The sequence below is a fragment of the Mustela erminea genome, chromosome 13 (genome assembly GCF_009829155.1).
Source record: "Mustela erminea isolate mMusErm1 chromosome 13, mMusErm1.Pri, whole genome shotgun sequence".
NCBI classification, from domain to species: Eukaryota; Metazoa; Chordata; class Mammalia; order Carnivora; family Mustelidae; genus Mustela; species Mustela erminea.
In genome coordinates, this window is record NC_045626.1 from 44,264,122 (window position 1) to 44,287,174 (window position 23,053).

The following is a 23,053-nucleotide window of genomic DNA, read 5'->3' on the forward strand; positions in this document are numbered from 1 at the left end:
AAGCCACCTGATACAATTCCTGGAGTTTACCACCACGTTGGGCCAAAATGCCTCCCCTGTGAACATCAAAATGGAGAGCTGGAATCAAAGTTTGTATCTCTCTCCTTCCCAAGAACATACCATATGGAAGAGTTAGAGAAACTGGTGTGAAATGTATCTTGGAAAATTTCATCGCTTATTTAAATTAGAATGTATGGATTTCGAGGGGTAAATAAAAATCCTCTGCAAAATAGTGAGAACAACTAGACGTACTGCTTTTAATAACTTTTTGCCCTGCTTGCCCCCACATTCATTCAGGACCATCGAAAAGTAGTATGTTCCATGTAGCAGTCTGCAATGGGAAAGGGCATCTTTAATCTTTCTTGAAGAACCTACTTGGAAACAAGGGGAGTTGAGAGTCTGTTTTTAATATAAATTGTTGTTGCTGTTGCTTTTTTTGTTTCAATTTTCTGCTAACAAGGTAACTTGGATAATGCCCCTGCGTGAGATTATGTGTCCTATTTCTCAGTCCTCAGGAACATCCACTTCTTTTCATAAGGTAACTTTGATGCGATTTTCACATTCATTTTTGTCTCCACACAATACTTCATGTATTCATTCAACGATCTTTTGAGCATTTACCTCCTATGATGCAGGAACTCTGACGTAAAGTGTGAAGACTCTTCGTAAAGCGGAAAGTGCTGTAAGTGCTGTTCAGGTATCAATGGCTGTTTCTGTCTGAGCGGCCATTTCCCATCCTGGGCTTCTGTATTGCAGTTACTGGCTACTCTTGAGGAAAAAAAAAGAGAGAGAATCGGAGAAGTTTCAAGGGAGTGATAGATAAATTTCAGCCACTTCCATCTTTTTTCAAGATTATCACAGAATATGAAACCCACAGCAAAGGCAAAAGGACTCATCAGGGTGTTGAAACGGAGTGGGGAATGTTGGTTAGGCAGCACCACCTAATGGCTGCTGGACAGAACCTGTATCCTCTACCTTGAGAACCAGCATCGCTTTTTTCTCGGTAGATTTCAGATATAGGCAGCATAGACGCTAGTATTCCGGCCAGTAGCAAAAGAGCCCTGCTACCTAGACCTCCTGAGGGTCGAAATATAAGACACTGTCTTGCCTGTTTAGATTCGATGGTGGCCTCTCAGTCTCCCCAAAGCCCATCAATTCAGGACACCACAACTCATAAGAATTTGTGTCCTGTTTCCAGGTACTGCTTTATATTCCTGCTCCAGCCAACGAAAGGGAAGTAGGAACTTCCTAGAAGAAACCCTGCTATAACTTAGCACACGTCTGAAAAAGAATGTCAGGGGAAATGCCGGCTGAGATTCTCTTTCCAAAGATTATCATCGAAGAACATAATGATTGAGATGAGGGATAATGTCCCTTCCTTCTCATTATTCAGCATAGATCTAGAAGAAATCCTTCTGCTCTTTCTGCTCTAACCCTAACCTATTATCATCCGCAAACTGTGATGTATATTTACACACCAGAAAGTACAAAAGGATGTTGTTGATTGGGTTCATCTAGAGAAACTGTCAATTTCATTATTTTCACTTTTTTTTTTCTGGGGAAAAAAATAAAGACTGGCGACATCTGATGTATGCAGTGATCTTTCCACGTCTCCCATCCTCTCTCACTGCTGCTGAACCTGGTCTTTTGTCTTCAAGGCTTTTAATTCCTTAATCTCTACCTCCTCACTCAATCCCCTGCTATTCTCGCTCCATTTTCCCAGATATGCTTTCAAAATGCTGGTTTTCTGGAACCCACTCATCCACAACCACACCCTCCTCTGCAATTTTTAGTCTCACATTATTCCACTTAGCCATTTTGCTTGGAGTTGCCATTTTGAACCACAGACCGTTGTTGCAGGACTGGACAGGGCTTGGAGATCCACATAATGGAGTAGATTGGATCTGCCCCTTGTCCTTGCCGTCTAATTCCACCTCACGGGGTCCATTGAGCAATCTCTGTCTGAGCAAAGACTGTCTCTACTGATCCCTTTTAACTCTTCACAGCTCTTCAGATTCTTTTCCACCTTCTCAAGCCCCGACTAAACCACAACCAGATTACTTTGTTACCTACTTCACTGAGGTAACAGATAACTTCAATTTGATCCCCCTCAATTATCATCCCTTAAGCCTCAGATTTCTCTACTTCTCATTGTATTCCCCTTTGGTCCTCATTCAACCAGAAGTATGCTCAAAAGCTAGTGTTTTTCCTCAGGGTTTTACCTGCCTCCATCTCTCCTCAGGTACTAAGGATCTTTGTGGATCAATGTCTTTCTCGGGTCTTTTCCTCAACCTGGCAGTCACAGCCAGCCACCTTCAAGCTGCAGCCATCACCTTCAGTCTTACCTAAACCAATCTCTTTGATCATACTTGACCTCTATATACTCTGCCTGGGCCTTCAAGGATTATTCTCTGCTCTGAAACAAACCTTGTTCTCTTCGGCCCCTGTGCTTTTGTCCAAGTCATTCTCTCCTCCTCAAATGCCCTTCCCCTAGTCTAAACCTGTTGTGGTTCTACACCTCCTCTCCTAAGGCCTGAGTCAAGGCCCTTCATTCCCCAAATGACTGCCCAGTTGGGAACATTCTCTCTTTCCTTTGTTTCTCCAAATGAAATCCATTCATACTTTTATTATAACACATTTCAGACTTTCTCTCTCTCTCTCCCTCTCTCTCTCTCATGTTAGAATCCCCCCTGTCTGTCTGCCCTGTGGGAGCTGAGCCTTGGGAGATCTCAATCTCCACGAAACTCATCTCTGTAATCTCCACATTATTCAGCCACTGCAGTGATGGCTGGTTGGCTTGGGAGTAAATTATTTTGTCTATAAATAACATGAGCATAGCATGGTGCTAATGAGGAGTGACTGAGGTTAAAACTGATTTTTAAAGGAGGAAGAAAAGATGCCATTAAACTTTGCATGAAGAGAAGCTCATCCCCCAATCATGGACTGTGTCTCCATCCAGTCCTCCAGCAAATATATCGTCTTCCAGGAAACCCCTGTAATTTCTCCCCAAATGGGAGAAACCTTATTCACAGGCAGAGTGGTGAGAGAGTTTCACTCACTCAAGCTTCATTCATCATCACTACTATAAATACAGCTCAACGGCATGTCCTGCTGACAGCAGGTCAGTAACATCAACACTCACATGAAGGACGACTCCAGCAAAGGACAGATTAGGCTGAAAAAAAAAAAAAATACAAGAACAAGCTTTCACTCATCTGATGCCAGTTTCTGAACCATCCCAGAACCCATCCTCTTCATGGCTTAGAAGGCCTTGGGATGAGGGTGGAAAAATGGGAGCTGCAACTTCCAGGGGATTGAAATGAAAGGGAGGACTCACCAGCACCTGCTGGTCCCCAGCCAGTGACTCTCCATGTTCTACGACCTGATCTCTGCTTCCTGGATGTTGGCGAGACCCTTTCATCCTCTTGACGTGATCTACAGCTTCTCCCTCCCATCCTTGGCCACACACGGGTGGTCGGCCTGCTCTTTCTCAGCCATCTCCGTGCTTCACTTAGTTAGGACTGTCAGAACCCAGAGCCACAGTGCCTTAAAACAATAGAAATTTATTTTCTCACAGTCTGGAGGTGAGTAAGTCCAAGCTCAAGATGTCAGCAGGGATTTTTCTTCTGAGATCTCTCTTCTTGGCTTGACGATGACCAAACTACTTTTCTTTGTCTTCATGTCATCTTCTCCTTGTACTTGTCTGTACTTCTCTCTCTTCTTCTTATAAAAAGCAGCAGTCCTATTCAATGAAGCTCACTTGAATGTCCTCATTTTCTTTCATTACCTCTTCAGAGATCCTATCTCCAAGTAAGATGACATTGTTCAGTCCTGGGGGTGAGGACCTCAACATATGAATTGGTGGGTGGGCACAGCTCAGCCCATAACACTCCATGAGCTATTGTGTCCCCCTCTAATCTCTGACTCTGGTTAGTAAGCACACTCTGATGGATTAAAAGAACTAATGACCCTGATCTCAAATCCCTGAATTCTCAAGATCTTATCTGACTACTAGTGAAAAGAAAGGAGAGAAGAAAAACCTGCAGAAAAGACGACCAGGACAGTATGTGTTTGCCTAATATGTTCCCTCTGTGTCAATCTCTCTAGATAACCAACCAGGGCTGGCTATTCACAGGATATGGGAAAGTCTGGAAATGTGGGGCCATCCCTCTACAAAAGAAACGGGACAAGAATGAACCGTAACAACCAGATAGCCTGGCATACTCAAAAATGAACCATAAACAAACCATAATAACCAGACACCCTGACATCAACATCCAATCAGCTCATTCCTCAGATTCCCCATCACCAGGACGGCCTGGGTCCTTTCTGAGACTCTACACAATCAAACTTAATCCTTAATATAAACTCACCACTGAATCTCCTAATGCTAACATCAAGTCCCTTTTATATCAGGTTTCCCGCACACCGATCTCCAGTCTTCCCCCACATTAATAATTTTACTGCACACCGATGCTAGAGTTAAAAGGATTTATTTAAAAAACATTTTCTTTAATCAAGATTTTGATCAAACTTTTTGCCCAAACCACTTCTTTAGAGAATAATTCAAAGGACAGCAAAAACTGGTGGATATTGGGGTTTTAAAAAAAAAAGAAACTTCTAGAGAATGTCCCAGGATCAATCCACATTTAGCCCAATTTCCTCCAAGTTCTCCATGTAAAATATTATACAATGAGAATTTATACTCTGACTGATAACCCTGAGGCACTGTAAAATTCTTAATCATCAAAAATGCAATTATGCTCGCCATACTGTAATTACTAAGGAAAGAAAGTGCGCTCATATATTTTACAAAGATTTTTTAAAGAGAGGAAATGGTAGGTTATGTGTGTTGGAGGGGAGAGTTTCTAATTAACTTTCAATTAATCAGAAATTCAAGTAACCAGAAAACCCCATTTCTTAAACATTCCATGAGCACTTGCCATGTGCCAAACATTGAATTACTTTACTTAAGAGAAGTGCGAGAAAAGCCATTTCTTCATTGATAGATGGAACACCTTCCTGGAAATACAATTTAACAAAGGACCCCACTCTGGATTTGCAAATCAAGAGAGGCTGTATGTAAATACACAAAGCTCTGAACTTTTGAGACATTTGAGACATCTCAATATAAAGGAGAGGGCAAAAATCACTTTCAAATGTGATCTCATAAGACTATGAGCTGTTTCCCTGCCATAGGAATATTGACATTGACACAGAGTTTCAGTAGAGACAGACCTTTTATGGTGCAAGTAGCCAAAAACTCAACTCAGATTGATTTAATAAAGGAAATTGGATGAGTTGTAGCCGAATGAGCCAGAGGAAACTGTGGTAAAGTTGGATCCAGAGGCTGGAAAGATATGGCCAAGAGCCCAGTTGTCTCCCTGAGGCTGACTTCCTCCTAAAGTTATCAAATTCCAGACCTCACATCTTCACTCATCACCAGGAGAAAGAAAGGTCTTTTTCTGTAGTATTTGGGAAGGACTGTTGCATTTTTCTTTCCCAGACACCCCAGCAAATGTCTCCTCAGGTTTCTTTGGTCCAGATTGGTTTAGAGGTCCCTCACAGAACCAATTACAGCAGCCAAAGGAGGTGGGGTAGTCTGATGCCATAGTCCATCAGGGGGAGGTTTAATCCTACCCAATCTCACATGGCTGAGAATGAAAGAAAGTGGTTTCCCAGAGGAACTCCAGGGCACTCTTAAGAAGGAGAAAGGGAGACTGGTGGCTAAAACATAAAGAAATGAATGTCTAAGCACACCCGCAAGTACAAAGCAAACTGGGGAATTTGCTTCTACTTTCTAGTCTTGGCACCAAGTCAATAGTAATTTTCCTATCAGTAGTCTTTTAACATGTTTATTTCAAGGAAATTTCATGGAAGGGTAGACATAGCAAGTTAAAACTGCCCCCAATCCTCTAGGATTTGGGTAGTCTGGGTCAAAACATCAGACATCCTAAGGTGTCTTGGGGGACTCTGTCAGTTAAGTGACAAACCCTTGATTTTGGCTCAGGTTATGATCTCACAGTTCTGTGATCAATCCATGCTGGGCTCCACACTCAGTACAGAGACAGTTGAGGATTCCCTCCTTACCTCTCCCTCTGCGCCTCCCCTCACTCTAGCACTGTGTGTGTGTGTGTGTGTGTGTGTGTGTGTGTGTGCGCGTGTGTGTGTGTGTATCTCAAGTAAATAAATAAATCTTAAAAAAAAAAAAATCAGACATCCTGAAAGTAAGTCTCAATTGGCCCTTTGCAAAAAGAGGAACCAGGATTCAGTTGCTGGAACATAAAGACCAAAACTTTCTCATCCCAGTAGGAGCTGACATTGGGTGTGAGCTTACTGTGAGCCCGGCTCTGTTCTAAGCCCATCACATGCACTGAATCCTTGAATCCTCACAACTACAGGAAGGTGAGCTTGGGGCTACCTATCAGGAGACTGAGGCAGAGAGATCAAGGTAACTTACCCAAGATGGCATGCCAGGAGATGGAAAGGCCATGATTTGAAGTAAGGCCATACAGCTAGAGGCAAAAGAAGTCATGCATGACTCGAGGGGCTAAGGCTTCATCCTGGAATATGGCTTTCCTGCTGGTGACAAGGGACACTTGCAGGTTTGATGAAATCTGCTCCAATCCAGCTTCAGGGGAATGCATTCCAAGTTCCCCGAGTGAGAGCCTGATAAAATCCAGAAAACCCAGGCTCAGCCTTGTGAGAGCCCTGGGAGCACCTCCTTGAGATAGGACTGATGGATGGACAAAGCAACAAGGGGAGTGGCACTCCACTGTGGGCAGCAGCGACGTCCCTTTCCTGAGTAAGGAACTGGGGTAGAGTGCCACGTGCAAAGAAGTCAGAATGGCCTCCAAGGAGAAGGGTCTGCACAGCCGGAAGCTGCCAGGAGTAGGGCAGCCAATTTGGGTACTTTGGGTCCCAAGGGTCTATTGGGTGGAGGACCTGGAGCCAAAGGCGATGACTGCTGCCTTATGATCGCTGACTGAGCTCTGGCATTTGTCCCTGGAGCCAGTGTGACCTGGGAAAGTAAAGGTTACGTGTTAGAGGACATGATTAAAGGAAAAGCGTTACATTAGCAGATGCTGAGAGCCCCAGTAATTACGGTGATTTCATTTCTTGACTATTCTTTTCTGCTTTTGCCCAACGTTGAAAGGCAGGGATAGGATTCTCGAATACCAATTGTTACAACACAGAGCATCCCATTAGACTAATTCTCCGGACCCACGGCAAATGCAGCAGATACAAAAACTAGCGAGGCTTCAGTCCAAATCGAGTGCAGGTTCTGACATGTAGGGAGGGTGTAGCTGCCAATGAAAATCTTGTCGCTGAAAGGAAGAGCTAACGCAGCAGGGGGCAGACGGCTGGGAAACCACAGGGGGGCAGAGGGATCTGAAGCAGCAGCCCATGCAGCTAAAGACCAAATGTTAAAACAAAGAGTGTCAGAGGCGCAGAAACACTCCTGCTGCTGGCTTCCCCGCACACTGTCTTCTGCAATCTTAAACGGTTAAAAGAAAGGTCGAGCAAAGGGCCCAGGTACTTCGGCCGCGTTGGTGCAGCTCACGTCCACCCAGCCCAAGTGATTGGTGGCTGCAGTGCGCCACCTAATGGTGACACCAGATGCTTCTCATTTAAGCGTGGGATTCCACTTTTCAAAAATCCGAATTTTCCCGTCTTCCTCTAATCTAAATGAAATGATCAGAGCATTGCTCTGTTACAGCTCCAAACAGTAGCCTGGCTTTAAGTTTAAGTTTTTATGGCTCTAATGAAGATGTTGAGTACACTTTAAGTAGTAAGATTCGGATTAAGTATCCATTAGATGTGATGACAGCTCAGAAACATGTATGCGCATGGTTATGCATGATGAACCCAAAAATCAAAAAGGGCTGGGCTCACCTTACTGCATTTCTCCACATCCCAGGGTTTTAGGCTACATTTCTCCCCACATCTTTATTTTCTCCATCAATCCTGTATTTTCACTAAGCAGCAGTCGTACACAACCTTTTTAAAACTGAACTTGTTAAAGCTAAGAGTCCTTCCCCAAGAAACACAATTTCTGCATCATGATTTTCTCTGGCTAGTTATTTCTTCTTTACATTTTATGCACACGTCTGACCAGGATCCATTTCTTTGAGGACTGTGTGTCAGTGACCACGCTGTCCCCACTCCGCTCCTTTATCATGGGGCAACATAGAGGGATTTACATCACATTGATCACCAGGGTAAAATCACCAGGAAAGAAAAGGGCTAAGAACCCAATGCTAAATATGGGAGGGTCTGCCTGAAGCTTGAATCAGGTAAGCGCAGCACTAATGGGATGGAAAAAGTGGGACCGCCAGTGGTCTGTGGGTCTGCAGCTCCCCCACTAGGCAGGTGTTGAAAGTAAATGATTTCTGAATCAGCCACCTGAGTTGTTTTGTTTTTTTCCACACGTTCATTAGCGGTGTGAGTGTGTGTGTGTGTGTGTGTGTGTGTGTGTGTAAAAATTTAAGAAATGGAGCATGAATCAAGAGGTGGTGCCCCGTTTTTTGACAAAGGAGACACCATACAAAACCACGAAAGGAGACGATTATTTTTCCCTCCGTTTTAGGATTTTCTGTACAATTGCTTTAACAGCACCTGTAAGGACATGCAGTTTGGTGCCTCAGAGTAGGGCGGTGAGGGTGACACTAAAAGCAACCAAGTCAGTGGTAGGCTGGGTTTTTATCCTTGCAATTTCACCCACCCCTTGCCACACAGGGGACAGGCGAAATGCTCAAACCACTGCCAGTCGTTTTGTAGATTCTGGGTGTCTTGTAAGCTAAGCAAATCATCCAACACGTGCAAGATTTACAATGACATCACCCAACAGTCTCGTTACTAAATGTGTATGCAATATCCCTAGAGGCGAAAGAAATGATATTTAAGAGAAACAATGCCTTGGTTGAAAAAAAAAAAAAAAATGATGAATCCAATAAATATGGGAACTAAGGCCAGTAGGGGGCGGGGCAGAGTGTGGGGAGACGGGAAGGGGAATGCTGTGGGACTTCTGCGTTTGGCCAGGTGCATAAACTGAACTTGTTCTCCAACTTCCAGAAACAGTGCTAGGCTGCAGGGGTCTGTGCTGAACCCTAGAGGCTTTGATGAGGAGGCTCAGCAAACGGCCAGCTGCCACCACTGGGTCCTTCTCCAAGCGACAGTTTCTTTTCCTGCCCTTCCAGAGGTGAAAAGTAGGCTGCTGGGGCCAATGTTCTTCCATGAGCTCAAGAAGACTTTGTCCATGGCACTGGACTTCATGGAGATTAGGCTGCAGCCTGGACTTTCTTGGGACTTTATCTGACGAAGCAGTTTTTGAGAATTTTAAACATTGTCAATTGCTTCAAAGGTTGCTTTTAAGGTCTCTTTTGGAAATATTTGCCTTTTCAACCCTTAATTGCTTTTCCTTCAATTTCAGAATTTTTCAGTACTTGGTAAACTCATTATTATTTTATCTTTGTAGTCAGTAAAAGGCTTCTTTTAACAGAAGCGAGCTAATGACAACTCAAGGGGGATCGTCTAGTGGAAACTCTGAGCCCCAGACAAGAAAGTTAGCAGTCTGGGGGAACTGTGGTGCCCCTCCCAAAGTCTCCTACACATTTCCAACAGGGACACTCACACCTTCTTCCTGATATAAAAGATCGTGTTGCCCTTTGATTGCAGATCCTAGGTCTTTGAATTTTTTAATATGTAAATTTTAAAATCTGTAGTCCCCGGTACACAGAGAGGTACTGTCATTCATTCACCTCCCAACCCTTTTTCTGTTGAACCCGCACTCACCCACTCTCCTCTTCCCCAGGGGAAGATGCTCACTGAGCTTAAACAAGGGGTTCTCAACCTTGCTGCACATTAAGGTCCCCTGAGAGCTTCCAAACTATTGGTGCTTGCTCTTATCTCAAGAAATTCTGATCCTAATTGTCAAGGGAGGGGTCCAAACATCAACGCTTTTCTTAATCTTCCCAGATATATCTATTCTGTAGCCAAGGTTGAGACATCTAATTTTAAATGATTGGGTCTAATTCACATACATACTTGATGTCTTTCGAGCCTAACCTGAGGGTTCAATAAGGTGTTATTAATGGTGCAATCCAAGAGGGACCTGTTCCTCGATTGAAAAGGTCCCTCGAGTGAATCTCTGAGTGGCCACCAGCCTCGGCCAAGTCTTACACGTGGCTGGCAGACGAGGAAACGTCTCTTCAAACATTAGAGCCTTCATTATGCTTTCCTGCTTCCATAATCATTTTGTAACATTTTGCTCTATTTTCCATTAAGACAAAACTTTAAAAGTGCTTTTGAACTGTTTGCTATACCCATGCTCCTCTCTCCTCCTGCGAGCAGAGGAACAGCTAGCCGGTGTCGCAATCATTCTCAAAGGTTTTTTAGGATGACAACTGCAGCTTCTACTGACATAAAAAAAAAAAAAAAAAAAAAAAAAAAAAAAAAAAAACCCTTACTGTGTTAATAATATGAAGTCAAGTCCCTTGAGACGCCTAATAATAGGAAATTGGCCCCACAACTAAGAAGATCAGCTTTCCCTGCTGCTCAAATTTATTTTTGAAGGAAGGAATGCCTTGAGAAGCAGGAGCCAATGCAAGAGAGTCTCCGGGCTTTTGCATGCCTTCTGGAGACAAACAAGCCAGACAAGGCTTCAGATTCAGGGGCTGAACTTTTATATCAAAGGTGAGTTTCCTTTCCTCTGCTGTAGAATGGGGAAAATAAAATCGACTTACTGCCCTTACAGGGTGGTTGTGGGAACCAAACTCAGCGAATGGTGTCAGAGGGTGTTCTAATCAGAGAGTTCCAGAAAGATTTCTATCTCCTAACTTACTTATCGACACTTATTGCACACCCTACTGTGTGGCAGATTCTGTTTAAATCTGAACATTGGTTACAAAATAATTTATGATACCAAAAATATGGGAACAGTCAAGAGGGCAAACAATATAGGGATAATCAAGTAAGTTTATAAAATTTATTTAATTTATAATTCATCATTGTCCTATTATTCTATAATCATTTTATTGTAATTTGTAATTATTCTATAATTCAATTATAGAATATTATACAGTAATGAGAAATCGTGTTTTCCAGAATGTTAAAGTCATGTAGAAATGGTTATTAGAGAACATAAAAAATCAACATGCTAAATGAAAATATATGAGCAATCTCAGTTTTGGCATACATAGCAATTTTAGCATACATAGGAATTTTATTGTCAAGGGTAGGGTCCAAACATCAGTATTTTTTAAATCTTCCCAGGTACATCTATTGTGTAGCCAAGGTTAAGATACCTAATTTTAAATGATTGGGTCTAATTCTCATACTCAACTCTCATAATTCTCTTTCAAGTGTGTATACACACTAAAAATGTTTTTTAAATTACTTTACTCTGGGTGGTAGGATTATCTTTTTATTCTCTTTCTTATATTTTCTGCATTTTCCAATTTTTCTGTGCTAAATGTCCATTGCCATTGTAGTCCCCAAATGAACAATAACTTATTTTTTCTAAAATAAAATAAAACCATAATGAGTGTTCAACAATGAACGCAAATTACATTCTTATTAAACATTAGGATGAAGCTTCATTAATGCTCTCATTTGGTATTTTCCCACATTACAGTGCTTCCAAATTATATTCACTCAGAAAAAGTTTAAAGAGATTCTCTTGTATTTAAATGACGTCTTTATAAAATTAGCCATTTCTTTGTGTGTATTTAAGCTTTTAGAACCACCTTTCAAGTTGAAGTACAGTCCTTCCAACTGAGGTCCTCTGGTTGCTATGACAATTTATTTCTTATCTCTGCTACCCTGTGATCCCATCACTTTAGCATTTGCAGCATCTTACTTGAATTGTTTGTGTAGTGATGCAGAGAAGCTTTGAACATTCTTGCCTTTATATAATATTCTTTAGTAAAGAACTAGTCTTTTGGTATGTGCCATTTGAAGAAAGTTCAGAGGGGAGAAAATAAATAATTCATAAGAAATAACAAGAGAACCATCACGCCTAGGTAGTTTTGAGCATAGACACATATGCCACAGCTGAGTTGTAAATAAGATTGGAGTAGTGTAGTTGGTCTGTATTGCAGTTAAGAAGCAAACCTGGGTCTATCTTTTGAAATATACAGAAAAATAATGCTGCCATCCCATCATTCTTGTATTCGTTCTTCCGTGAAATATTTAAAGGGCACCTCTTCTGCACCAGTCCTGTGCTATGTGTATAATGAGGGATAAAAGGACAGTGGTCCCCGCCTTGGAGAAGCTGACCCTTGGGGCAGGTGTGGGTACAGGGTGTTGTCATTGGCAAATGGCTGCCCAATAAGAGACGACACTTCACAGCCACTTCTTGGATCCAAGGGTGGCCACCTGGGATACACATCATTGAATGAGAAGGGATGGAATATGTGTCATTTTTCAGATGATGTTTTTAAGAAATTGCTGAGCCTTCTCCATGACTGCATCTTCTGCATGTCAGAAGCTAAAGAATCGAGGCCCCAGATGATGCCAGAGCCCCACCACATGAAGGACAATGGGTCTTGTGCTGCGCTGGTTTTTAAATAGGTGCATGAATTCTTCGATACTCCTCCCTTGAAAGTTGATGCTTCATTTCCTCCGCTTGGGTGTGAGTCGGACTTGGTGACTCACTTCTATCTAACACATAGAATGCAGAAATACTGACAGAGTACGATTTCTGAGTGTAAGTCATAAAAGACAGATCCCATCTTGCCCCTTCGTGGATGTCTTGCTCTGGGGAAAGCCAGCTGCTCTGCCACAAGGACACTCAATGGGCAGGTGGAGAGGTGCTGTGAGTGAGTTATCTTGGAAGTGGACCTGCCGGCCCCAGCCAACAGCGTGACTGCAACTTCATAAGAAACCCTGACGTCAGAACCACCCAGCTCAAACTCTTTCAAATCCATGACTCACATAAATTATGACATAATCATTATTTTTTAAGCAAGTAAGTTTTGGGCTAATTTGTTACACAGCAATATATAACTAATAAATAAAATACATGGGTATCAAAGTCCTTGAATCAACATGTGGAAAATAGCCTCCAACCATACAGTAATACCATGTTTGACTATCACATTAAACTACCAAAAGTTGTGGATTTTCTTTCTTAGAACAGCTAGCATAACCTTGCTAATTTAAGGAGGTTACATAGGTTCATAGCCAATCTCCCATGTGCCACAAAGTTTAGCCCTTTGAGGTCTTCAGTATTTGTTGAAGGAATAAATGATTATATGAAAATACCTCACAACCCTTAAGAGAGGTACAAACTAAGCAAAAGAGAGTTTATCTTCATTTGTGAGAACATTTTTCATGGAACTGGTGAGGTTTGAACAGTGCCTTGAAATCAAAGAATTTTGAGAGACAGACTTGGGGAAAAAGTATTCCAGCCAGGAGTAACAGCAGAGGAACAGATACAGACATCAGAAAAAGTGAAAATAATTTGAGGGCTAATAGATTATCCAATTTGATTTGAGATGTTGAGTGATAAGGAAGATTGGGAGTCAAAATTACAAGAAAAACCTGGAATCAGACCCAGAAGATTGAGATAAAAAGAACTGGTTTTAATTTCAGGGCCATAGATAAAACTGGAATGAGTAGAATGATATCTGGCCTTGGTGTACAAGATCCTTAGGGTGGGAAGACAAAAACACTGAGAATCATAGGAGACCACTGATGGAAGCTGTGACCAGTCCCAGGGGCCTTTCCACCCAGAATGGAATGACGGGATGGCTGTGAGAAGCCCAGGAACAGCGGAGCCCCCACCAGTGGCTTCCCAGTGCTGACGATGGCTCTGTCTTGGCCAGTCCATACTATTCGTCTTTGTGAGGAAATCCTATAAGCACCAAAGAGATTTTCTTCTACGTAAAGTTAAACAATGAAGTGTCAAAAACGTTTACTTTGGTCACATTAGCACCAGGTTTTAAGCCACTGCACTAACTAGTCTTTAAGAAAGATCACACCTGCCTCTTATGTTGGTCTAACGAAAGCGAAGCCAAAGATTCATTCGTCAGGGCTGCTCATTGCTGAGCCTCCAAGCATCAGTCATTCTTTAGAAAAAGAGCCATGGGCTCCACAGAGGGCAAACTTGATAGGTAGAATACACTATATTGTGCCAAGAAATTCAAGTTTATGTTTGGCCCGGCTCACAGAGGCGATCTGTTCTCAAATAAGCAAGCTGTTGAGCCCTGTAGGACAATGGGAGAGCAGCAGACAAGACAGAGGGGAAAAGTCATCTCAGGGTTCGAGAAATTCTCTCTCACGCAGCTTCAAGCAAAGACCCTCCCGCAAATATGGCCACGTCCATCTCTGGCTTTCCTTCCCCTGTTCTGCTCTCACAGCTGTTGCCGTCACTTACTCTTTGATGGATATTTGTGACCATTTCCCGTGCTGAAACTCTTCCTGAAGCTTCCGTCTTCCTAGAAGATGAACTCATTTCGCCCAGCGAAGCTCTCCCTCTCCTCCCTGTTTCCGTCAGAGAGAGTGACTCACGGTGCCACTTTCATCTCTCTTCGGGGGGCCGCCGCCACGGAGCCCACACTTGGGGATCCTCCGTAACGCAAAGGAGGAGATGAGAAAGTTGCTGGTGTATTTCAGCTGGCTTCGTTAAAAACAACTCTAGGCACTACAAAGTGTGTGTTATTAATATGCATATGTGATATCTTTGAGGCAGAGCTGCCTTTAAGGTGTATTTTCAGCAGGACAACATTTTCCCACGTGAGGTGGGAACAACAGTGAATCATATGTGTGGGAGGGAAAAGCCTGTGGGCTATGTACAATACTTACTCCCTTTGTGTCTCGCTTCCCTCTCCCCCGCTCCCCCTCCCTCCCATTTTATTAATGGTTTCTGCAATTACTGGTAACAGTGCCTTGCCAGCAAAGAAAAATCGGGGACTCTCTGACAGATCGTTGGAAGGAGGGGCAGGAGAAAGGTCACATGTAAAAAGCGAGGAGGGGACTGCCGCGGCAAAATGGAGTTTCTGAAGCTGGGGTACTCAAGGACATGAGGAGGTCAACAATCCAGCTGGGGGTAGTTGTCTCCGTGTTACAGCACCTGACACTTGATAAATAAAAAGAGAGAATTCAGAACAGGAGAGGTCCCCCTGAGAGCTCAGCCAGCACCACTGAAGACGCTGCTTCTCAAAGGATTCCAAGTGGACGGCCCCAAGAAACATGGTAGAGAGTATTTTCATAAACCCAGGATAGATTAAGAGGAACATTTGAAGTGGGATACAGTGGTTAAGATACCCAAGAAATGGATTTGGGATTTCTTTTTCCTTTTCTTACGTATTACGCAATGTACAAAAGAAGGATTTCGTATTACGGCCAGAAATGGAAGGAGTAGCTGCTGAAAGAAATGTCACATTAAATAAGTAAACAAATAGATACATAGTCCCTAAGAGAAGTATCAAGAAATGCTGTCACAACTTGGCTTTGGTTACTGTACTTGACAATGGAAATGTCAGCCCAGCTAAATACAACCAGGTTCTTATGCACATGGTATAGATTTCCAAAACTGCACACAAGTTAAAATAGGTTAGACTGATTTTACCTATCAGAGTGACTATGAAACATCTGAGCCCAAAAGATGATATTGAGAGTTAGGAAAAGGAGAATATTTCCACTTATTTGTACTTACTAGTTTGCAAACAGCATGTGTTTGGCGGATATTATATTTTTTATGTAAAAAAAAAAAAAAGTATTTAGAATGGGAAACGTGGGACTAAGAAGGTATTTGTATTTGGAAAGGCAACTCTCCAGCATATTTTTTGTATTCCACATTATACCTTATCCTTTATTAAATTTAAGTGAAATTACTAATAAGTGATCATCTTAACAGTTGGCATTTTTTAAAACTACAATGCTTAGAGTCTTTAGGATTTATGTGAATATACATACTAAAATGTTATGGACTCCATTTGGTTCTATTACAAAGTTTCACCAACTTAAGGAAAACATGTCTACCTCACTCACCTGAGGCAGGCACCTGGAAGTGAGCATCCGGAGCACATACTCCGTGCCACGCCCTGAACTAAGCCCAGAGATGAGGGAGATAAAAACCCCTTTACTGAACTACGATGAGGTATCACCTCGTATGTGTCACAATAGCCAAAATCCACAAGACAAAAAACAGCAGGTGTTGGCCAGGATGTGGAGAAAAAGGAACCCTTGTGCACCGTTGGTGGGAATGCAAACTGGTGTAGCCGCTGTGGAAAACAGTATGGAGGTTCCTCAAAAAGTTAAAAATAGAACTACTCTATAATCTAGGTGCCACACTACTGGATATTTACCCAAAGAATACAAAACCGCTCATTCAAAGAGACACAAGCACCCCTGTGTTTATTGCAGCTTTATTTACAATAGCCAAATTATAGAAGCAGTCCAAGTGTCCACTGATAAATGAATGAAGATGTGGTAGATATCCACAGTGCAATATTACCGAGCCACATAAAAGAATGAGATCTTGCCATTTGCAATGATAGGGATGCAGCTAGAGATTCATGCTAAGTTAACTAAGTCAGTCAGAGCACGACAAATCCCGTATCATTTCATCCATATATGGAATTTAAGAAACAAAACAAAGAACCAGAAGGAAAAAAAAGAAAGAGAGAGAGAGAGAAACCAAGAAGCAGGCTCTTTTTTTCTTCTTTTTTTCCTCTTTTTTTTTTTTTTTTTAAAGAATCTCAAGCAAACATGCATGCTGAACGTAGAGCCCAACACAGGGCTTGATCTCATGACCCTGAGGTCATGACCTGAGCTGAAACCAACAGAGGGACGCCCAACAGACTAGCCACCCAAGCACGCCAAAGAGACTCTTAAGTATAGAGAACAAACTGATGGCTTCCAGAAGGAAGGGGAGTCGGGGGATGGGTGAAGTAGATGAAATAGGGGGTTGGGGGTTAAGGGGTGCACTTGTGATGTATGGAAGTGTTGAGTCACTGTATTGTACACCTAAAACTAATATAACACTGTCTGTTAATTCTACTGGAACTAAAATTTAAAAAAAAAATTAACCTTTTTTTGGTGAACTCTAGAGCTCAGTGCCATTGAAAGTGTTCAGAAAATAAAGGAGGAGAGAAAATGTCACCTACTACCTCTGGGAGATTTCGCCCAGACAAGGGTGTCACAGTCCTCAGACAGGCAAGATGCCGCTCGGCATCCTGACCTATTTTCCTGGTACCCGGAGCTGGCCTCATCCTCCAGGCCTTCTCCCTCCTTACCCCAGCACTTTGAGGTTAAATGTTTGTTAATGACCCGACAGAGTTACCCTCTTCGTCGGAGCTTCGCTGTGCCCAAGAGCACTGAGGATTCTGAGAAGACATCCACCAAAGAATGCCCTCGCGGGGTTTCACCGCCATCCCCTCCACCAAAAAGGCAGCTTCCACACATCCTGACACAAGGCCAGCTCCTTGCCCGGGGTGGCCTCTGGAGTGCATCCCCAGCTCTTGAAATGTAAGAGGCTTTCAAAGCCCGCCTGCTTTCTCTCTCACCCTTTCAATTCCTGTCTTTACAACTCAACTGCGCATTTGGAGAGTGCCCTCTGCACACGTGTAGCAGGTGACACACGGTCCAGCAAGGGCAGCCCCACCCTCAGGGGGCCCACAGTTCAGCAAGGGACGTGAGGAGGAATGAGGAACAACATCGGAGGCAAAACGAGGCACTGAATGTCCTCAGAGATCCACAGAGAGAGAAGGATCCATCTTTGGAGGAATCTGAGAACACCTTATGGAAAAATGACATTGACAATAGGCCTTGAAAGATGGCCTTTGCCTCTCACCAAAAGCCATCTGAGTCGACATGTGAAGATTCAAGAATATCCGGATCCTACAATGTGTCCCACCCCACCAGAAGTGAGAAGTGTCCCCCACGAAATTTGATAGATAAAGCATTTTAATTTATCTAAAAACGTCAGATTGCTTTCCAAACCTAACTCTTACACAATGACACATTCCAGACACCTTCCACCTAAATTACCTGCTCACTGCTTTTGCACTCTTTTCTTCTGCTCACCCCTCCCAATACCCTGGCGTCTAGACCGCTACTAGATCGACAAACTGTCCTTTCATGAAAATGGCAGGAAAAGTTATGCCTCAATGGAACGGTTAAGGAGGGCAAGAGAGGTGCTTTGCCATTGGCTTCGTTTCCAAGGATTGGCCTTCCAGTAAAATTAACAGCTCTCCAATTTACAGAGGAGACACTAAAGTACCCAATAAATGTCAACCGAACTCTTGAAAAACGTCAAATTTTATTTGTACACAAAACCTTCCACTGTTAATGTACATAAACGCCTACTAAACAGGCCAAGAGGAACAATCACTACGTAGATTGACAGATTGGTTACAAAGAAGGGACAGAGAGGGACTTACCAATGCAGCGGGTGCCCAGGAACCCAAGCACAAGGCATGAATCCACAGCGGCCAAATGGCAGGAGCACGAACTGCCCGTCGGGGTGAAGGTAATTGAGCTGGATGTGCTAAGGGCATTTGTGGAAATAAAACAAACCGTGCTTCATTTAAATGTGATCTCATGTCAAGTCACACTGTATTTAAACTTATGTAAGAAGAATCAGGAAAAATACCCTGAATAACTATGCATGAACAAAAGTCATTTGCAACTTATTTGCATATGTCTTGGTCACTGTAGACAAAAAAAAAAAATAACAACATTAATTCCCTAATGAGCGAATGTGACTGAAAACAGTCATCCAGGTGTCCTAAAGACTCTGAAGAACCCAGATTTAAAAAAGGTAAGTGTTTTGGATATTGGAGATATGGGGCTATAGGGATTTCTGCTTCTCTGTGGAACACGCTAGCATAGATTCCTGATTCGACTGGCCCTGATTAGCTGAGTATACTATCTTCTCTCTTTGACTTCATCAATTTTCAAAAAAAAAAATGCATAGCTAACTGAATTCTTGACCTAGTCTTGCAAAGAAGGGCTAACAGAATCCACCCACACTTCACAGAAGTAGAACATATCCAAAGACACCTGTCTTGGTTAGGGACTAGAAATGTCACCCATACTCCCAAGGAAAACGTCAATTTAGGGAGAAGAGGGGAAGCTGAAGCAGATTCCACTCAAGACGACTCAGCAGGAATTTACTGAATAGTTGCTTGTGATTGCTATAGTGCTTTGCTATCTTCAAAAAATCTTTAGCATGGGCCAATGTCTAGGACAATGATGAAAAAATGTTTCTGAGAGTTGAATGCAAACAGACTTCTGTAATGATGTGTGTTATATATTCTGAGAACTAAGACATCAGTCAAGCTCACCAGGGGAAAAAAGAAAAAAAAAAAGCGATGCCTTTGCCTTCACGCCCCAGAAAGGCCCTACTCAACAGATCAGCACACAGCAAAGGAAGTCCCTGTGTAGAAAGACATTTGTCAAAGACACATGATAGATTATTCAATTCAGGAAAACTACTAAGAGCAGCCTCAAAATTACCAATGTTGTGTTGACTTCAAGGACTTTTTCAAGGGATGGAGGGCCTCAGATGGACCCAGATATCACACCAAAGAATTTTAGCTTGAATACATAAGCTATGACTTTTTTTCAGGTTTTTATTTTCTCTTTTCATTGCACAAAGCACGTGAAAATGTTGAGTCCAGTAATAGAATACAAATTTGATAGTTAATAGAGAAAGAGCTTGAGGGGCATGATGGACTCTAAAAGAGATAAAACCCAGGACCAGATACAAGACAGATGCTGTAGAAAGGAGAATTTAACACATGGATAAACTTTCCAAAGTTTTTAAGTTCATAGAATGGGCTACCTTATTGGGTGATGAGCTCTCCATCACTAGAAACATTTGGTGGACAGGTTGACAAAGGCAACCTTTGTCAGGGATGCTATGAGTTAATTCTGACATTGGGGTCAGGAGGTGGTACTCGAAGACCTCCACAGGCTAGAAGAGTGGGGGGGGAGGGGCTCTATTACATGGCTCCTCCCTGGACCTCAGAGAGACACTGTGCATCCTCGGGTAAGCACAGCTATGTCAAACCAAGAGGTATTAAACCATTATTCCAGAAAGCTTGTTAATTCTGAGTAGCATGGGGACCTAGAGATTAGTGAATAATAAATAAAGCATTTCTTCTTTTGCTGGTAGCGTCTGTCCCTGTTCATTAACTCCCTCTTTCTGGACAGCCAAGGGGGTTTCTGGAAGGTGTGATGCCTTTGGGGATTCTCACTGTGAAGCAGAGTCACTGAACAGCTTGAAGCATAGTGCCTCCCCTCCCCAAACGGAAACTACGGAGTCTTTTCCTTCCACCCCACCACCTCCCCCGCCCCCCCACCCCGCGTCCGCAACACCTCATTCGTCCTCGCTCCCCCTCTGTAATATCACACAGGATACATATCTACCTGCCTGTTCAACCCCACTATGCATCGGCATTCCTCTGTAAAGGACTCAGATTAAACAATGGAATGATGACTACTTATGGCCTTATTTATTTGTAAGCTCTTTGTTTTCTTTTTTTCAAGGTCATATTACGGAATGTCATTTTTTCCCCCATTGAACTTCCTTAAAATTTTAGAATTGGAGGCTTTTTTTTTTCCTCTTCAGAAAACAAATCAGTCTCTTTTCCACTACGATTATTTTGTGTGTTGACAGCTGAAACACAACTAAAAAGCAAGACCTAGAGAGGAACTGCCCGGCTCAGGAGGAGAGCTTGCCCTTCATTCCTGAGGCACCAGGCGACTACACCATCAGTACCAGGAGGAGGCACAGGTTACAGACGAGCCACACCCCCCGGGGGTGTCTCCTCAGCCATTATGCTCACACACACCCCCACCAGGGGGCCGTTCTGCAGGGAGACTCCCTCCTCCTGTGGGACTCTCCTTGGGGTCTATACGACTGAATTCTGATTCTCCTAGTTCTCTGATGCCAATTCTATGCCCCTCTTGTTGGTTTCAAATTCCCCTCTTTTCATGTCAATATCACTCTCCTTTTCCCTTTCATATTCCTCCCTGCCCTCAAGCCCTAATTACTTCACTGAAAATTATTCTCAGAATTACGCGTCTTTCCCTGACCTCTCTCCTCAGCCTCGGCCCCGCTTGTAAACTGCCCGCTGGACATCCCCACCTGGGCGCCGCACTGACCTGGGAGCTGTAGCAGCCCACTAACGGGTCATGGAACCATCAAAGGTCAGTTCCTTCAGGCCTCCTCAACTGGAAAACAAAGGAGCTTAACGGAATTATCTCCAAGGGGAGGATTTGGTCAGGTGTTGAATTTATTGTCCTGTCCTATAATAAGCTCATGTTCTTGTTTTCTGCTTGACTCCTCCCAACCACAGTAGACTCAAACCCCAAGGATCTCGAGGCCTGGCTAAAAACAGACCCACTCAACTTGAACCGGGTCCCGCCTCCAGCTCAGCCCGCCTTGTTCACACCTTACCCCACCTCAGCCTCTCTCAATCTGCCTCCTAGCTTTATCTTCTCCCGGACACTCCATACTCCAGCTTGCGTGGAGGTGGTCTGCTCACGGATCCCGAATCCCCACCCCGCAGTTTCACACGTCTGTGGCTTTTCTCGTGCTCTTCCTCCTCTCCAACACCTCCTTTCACTCTCAAATTCTTTTGCCTCCTGGAATCCCACCCCCTCGGCAAAGCCGCCTGAAAGTCAGCCTTCTCCGATCCTGAAGAACCCGAAGGGTGTCTTGGACATTTCTTGGATGCTCTTTGCCCGTGGTTCTTAACCTTGACTGTGCCTTTGACTCCCCTGAAAAGCTTTTCTGAAATTCCCATCCCCAGGCTGCTCCCCAGATCGATTAAATCGGAACCTCTGGGGAAGAACCTCCGGTGGTTTTATAGCTCCCCAGGTGATTCCAATATGCAGTCAAGGTCGATAACCACTGCGTTGTACCATTTATCACTTTCTTCCTTGTAGTTGTAATTACACCGTATTTGTCTTATTCCCACTACTAAATTTGAAACTCCTTGAGGGCACAGACCATCTTATCACATCTGCTTATCCCCTGCAGTTCTTAGTGAATCAGAGATGCAATAAATATTGTTGAATTGAACTGGGAATCTTGAAATTGACCATAAACTTCAATTTCAGATCTTGCATACAATTTTAGGAAAGGAATCCTATTAGTGGAGGTCTAATCTGAATTAAAAAAAAAAAAAGCAAGGTGTTATTTGCCATTACCAAAAAATAGTCAGATATGACTTTGAAATCAGAAGAGCTCTCATTAAAGACGAATGAACCGCAACTACGTGCGTGGCCGAGACTGTCCTTTGCTTTTACACTTTCCTTTCTGAGGCACTCACAAATAAAACGAATATGCTGGGATTCTTTGAAAGCTGACTGTCAGATGTGACTGCGTCGATGTGCTCGTTTCTAACTGAAATAAACAAAAGCAGTCGGTAACTCGCACAGTGATCTGCCTTCCCCAGCTCTGAGACAGAAGGTACCACAAGCAAAACCGCAACGTGAACTTAACACAGAGCATCTGACCTCCTTTCAGGAACCACAGAAAATGAAATGAAAAATGAGACAAGGAAGACTTGCCAGCCTTTCATATGGCTGCAGTTGCTAAGGAAACTGCTTTCTTAGCTTCAACCTGTCCAGTAGAGCCCGTTTCACATATTCTTCTGGGTTTTTTTGAAAATAAGGATATCAAAGAGGGAAAAGATCATAGAGAATAAAAGTCAAAATTGTACTGGTCCAACCAGAGCCCTGTGCTGTTTCTCCTTGCTATGCTCTTTCCCAGTCACCTGGAATATTTGTCACCCGGCCAAACCCTCCTGGAACTAAAAATCATAGAATTAGCTGAGAAGGTAAACAAAACAATAGGAAGCCCTATTTGACATGCAGCAGTACCCGGAAAAACTGCTTCCTCGCCCCACCTGGGCTTTCTTTCCTGCTGGGAAAGTAGGAGGCAACTCTTCACACAGCAGGAGAAGCGCCTCAGCCCTCTCCTGCCCCACATCTCAAGAGAAAGTGCTCCAAGTTTCCCAGGAGCACCGATATGACCCGGGGCTCCGAGGCACCCGAAGAGCCACCTGAACAGCCCATCCGAATGGCTCAC

General features: G+C 43.3%; 1 long non-coding RNA gene across 2 annotated transcripts in view; it reads right to left on the bottom strand.

Annotated features, from left to right (window-relative positions):
• Positions 1 to 503: 503 nt before the first annotated feature.
• Positions 504 to 23,053, bottom strand: part of LOC116571830 — a 38,699-nt gene continuing 16,149 nt past the window's right edge. Inside the window, exons 2-3 of one of the 2 annotated variants that reach the window (XR_004278010.1) lie at positions 6,461 to 7,021; positions 504 to 768 (exon numbers count right to left, since the gene is read on the bottom strand). This is a non-coding gene — a long non-coding RNA (uncharacterized LOC116571830). Of the gene's footprint in view, positions 769 to 3,600; positions 3,832 to 6,460; positions 7,022 to 23,053 lie in introns of those variants that run through there. The other variant, XR_004278009.1, reaches the window with a different exon arrangement.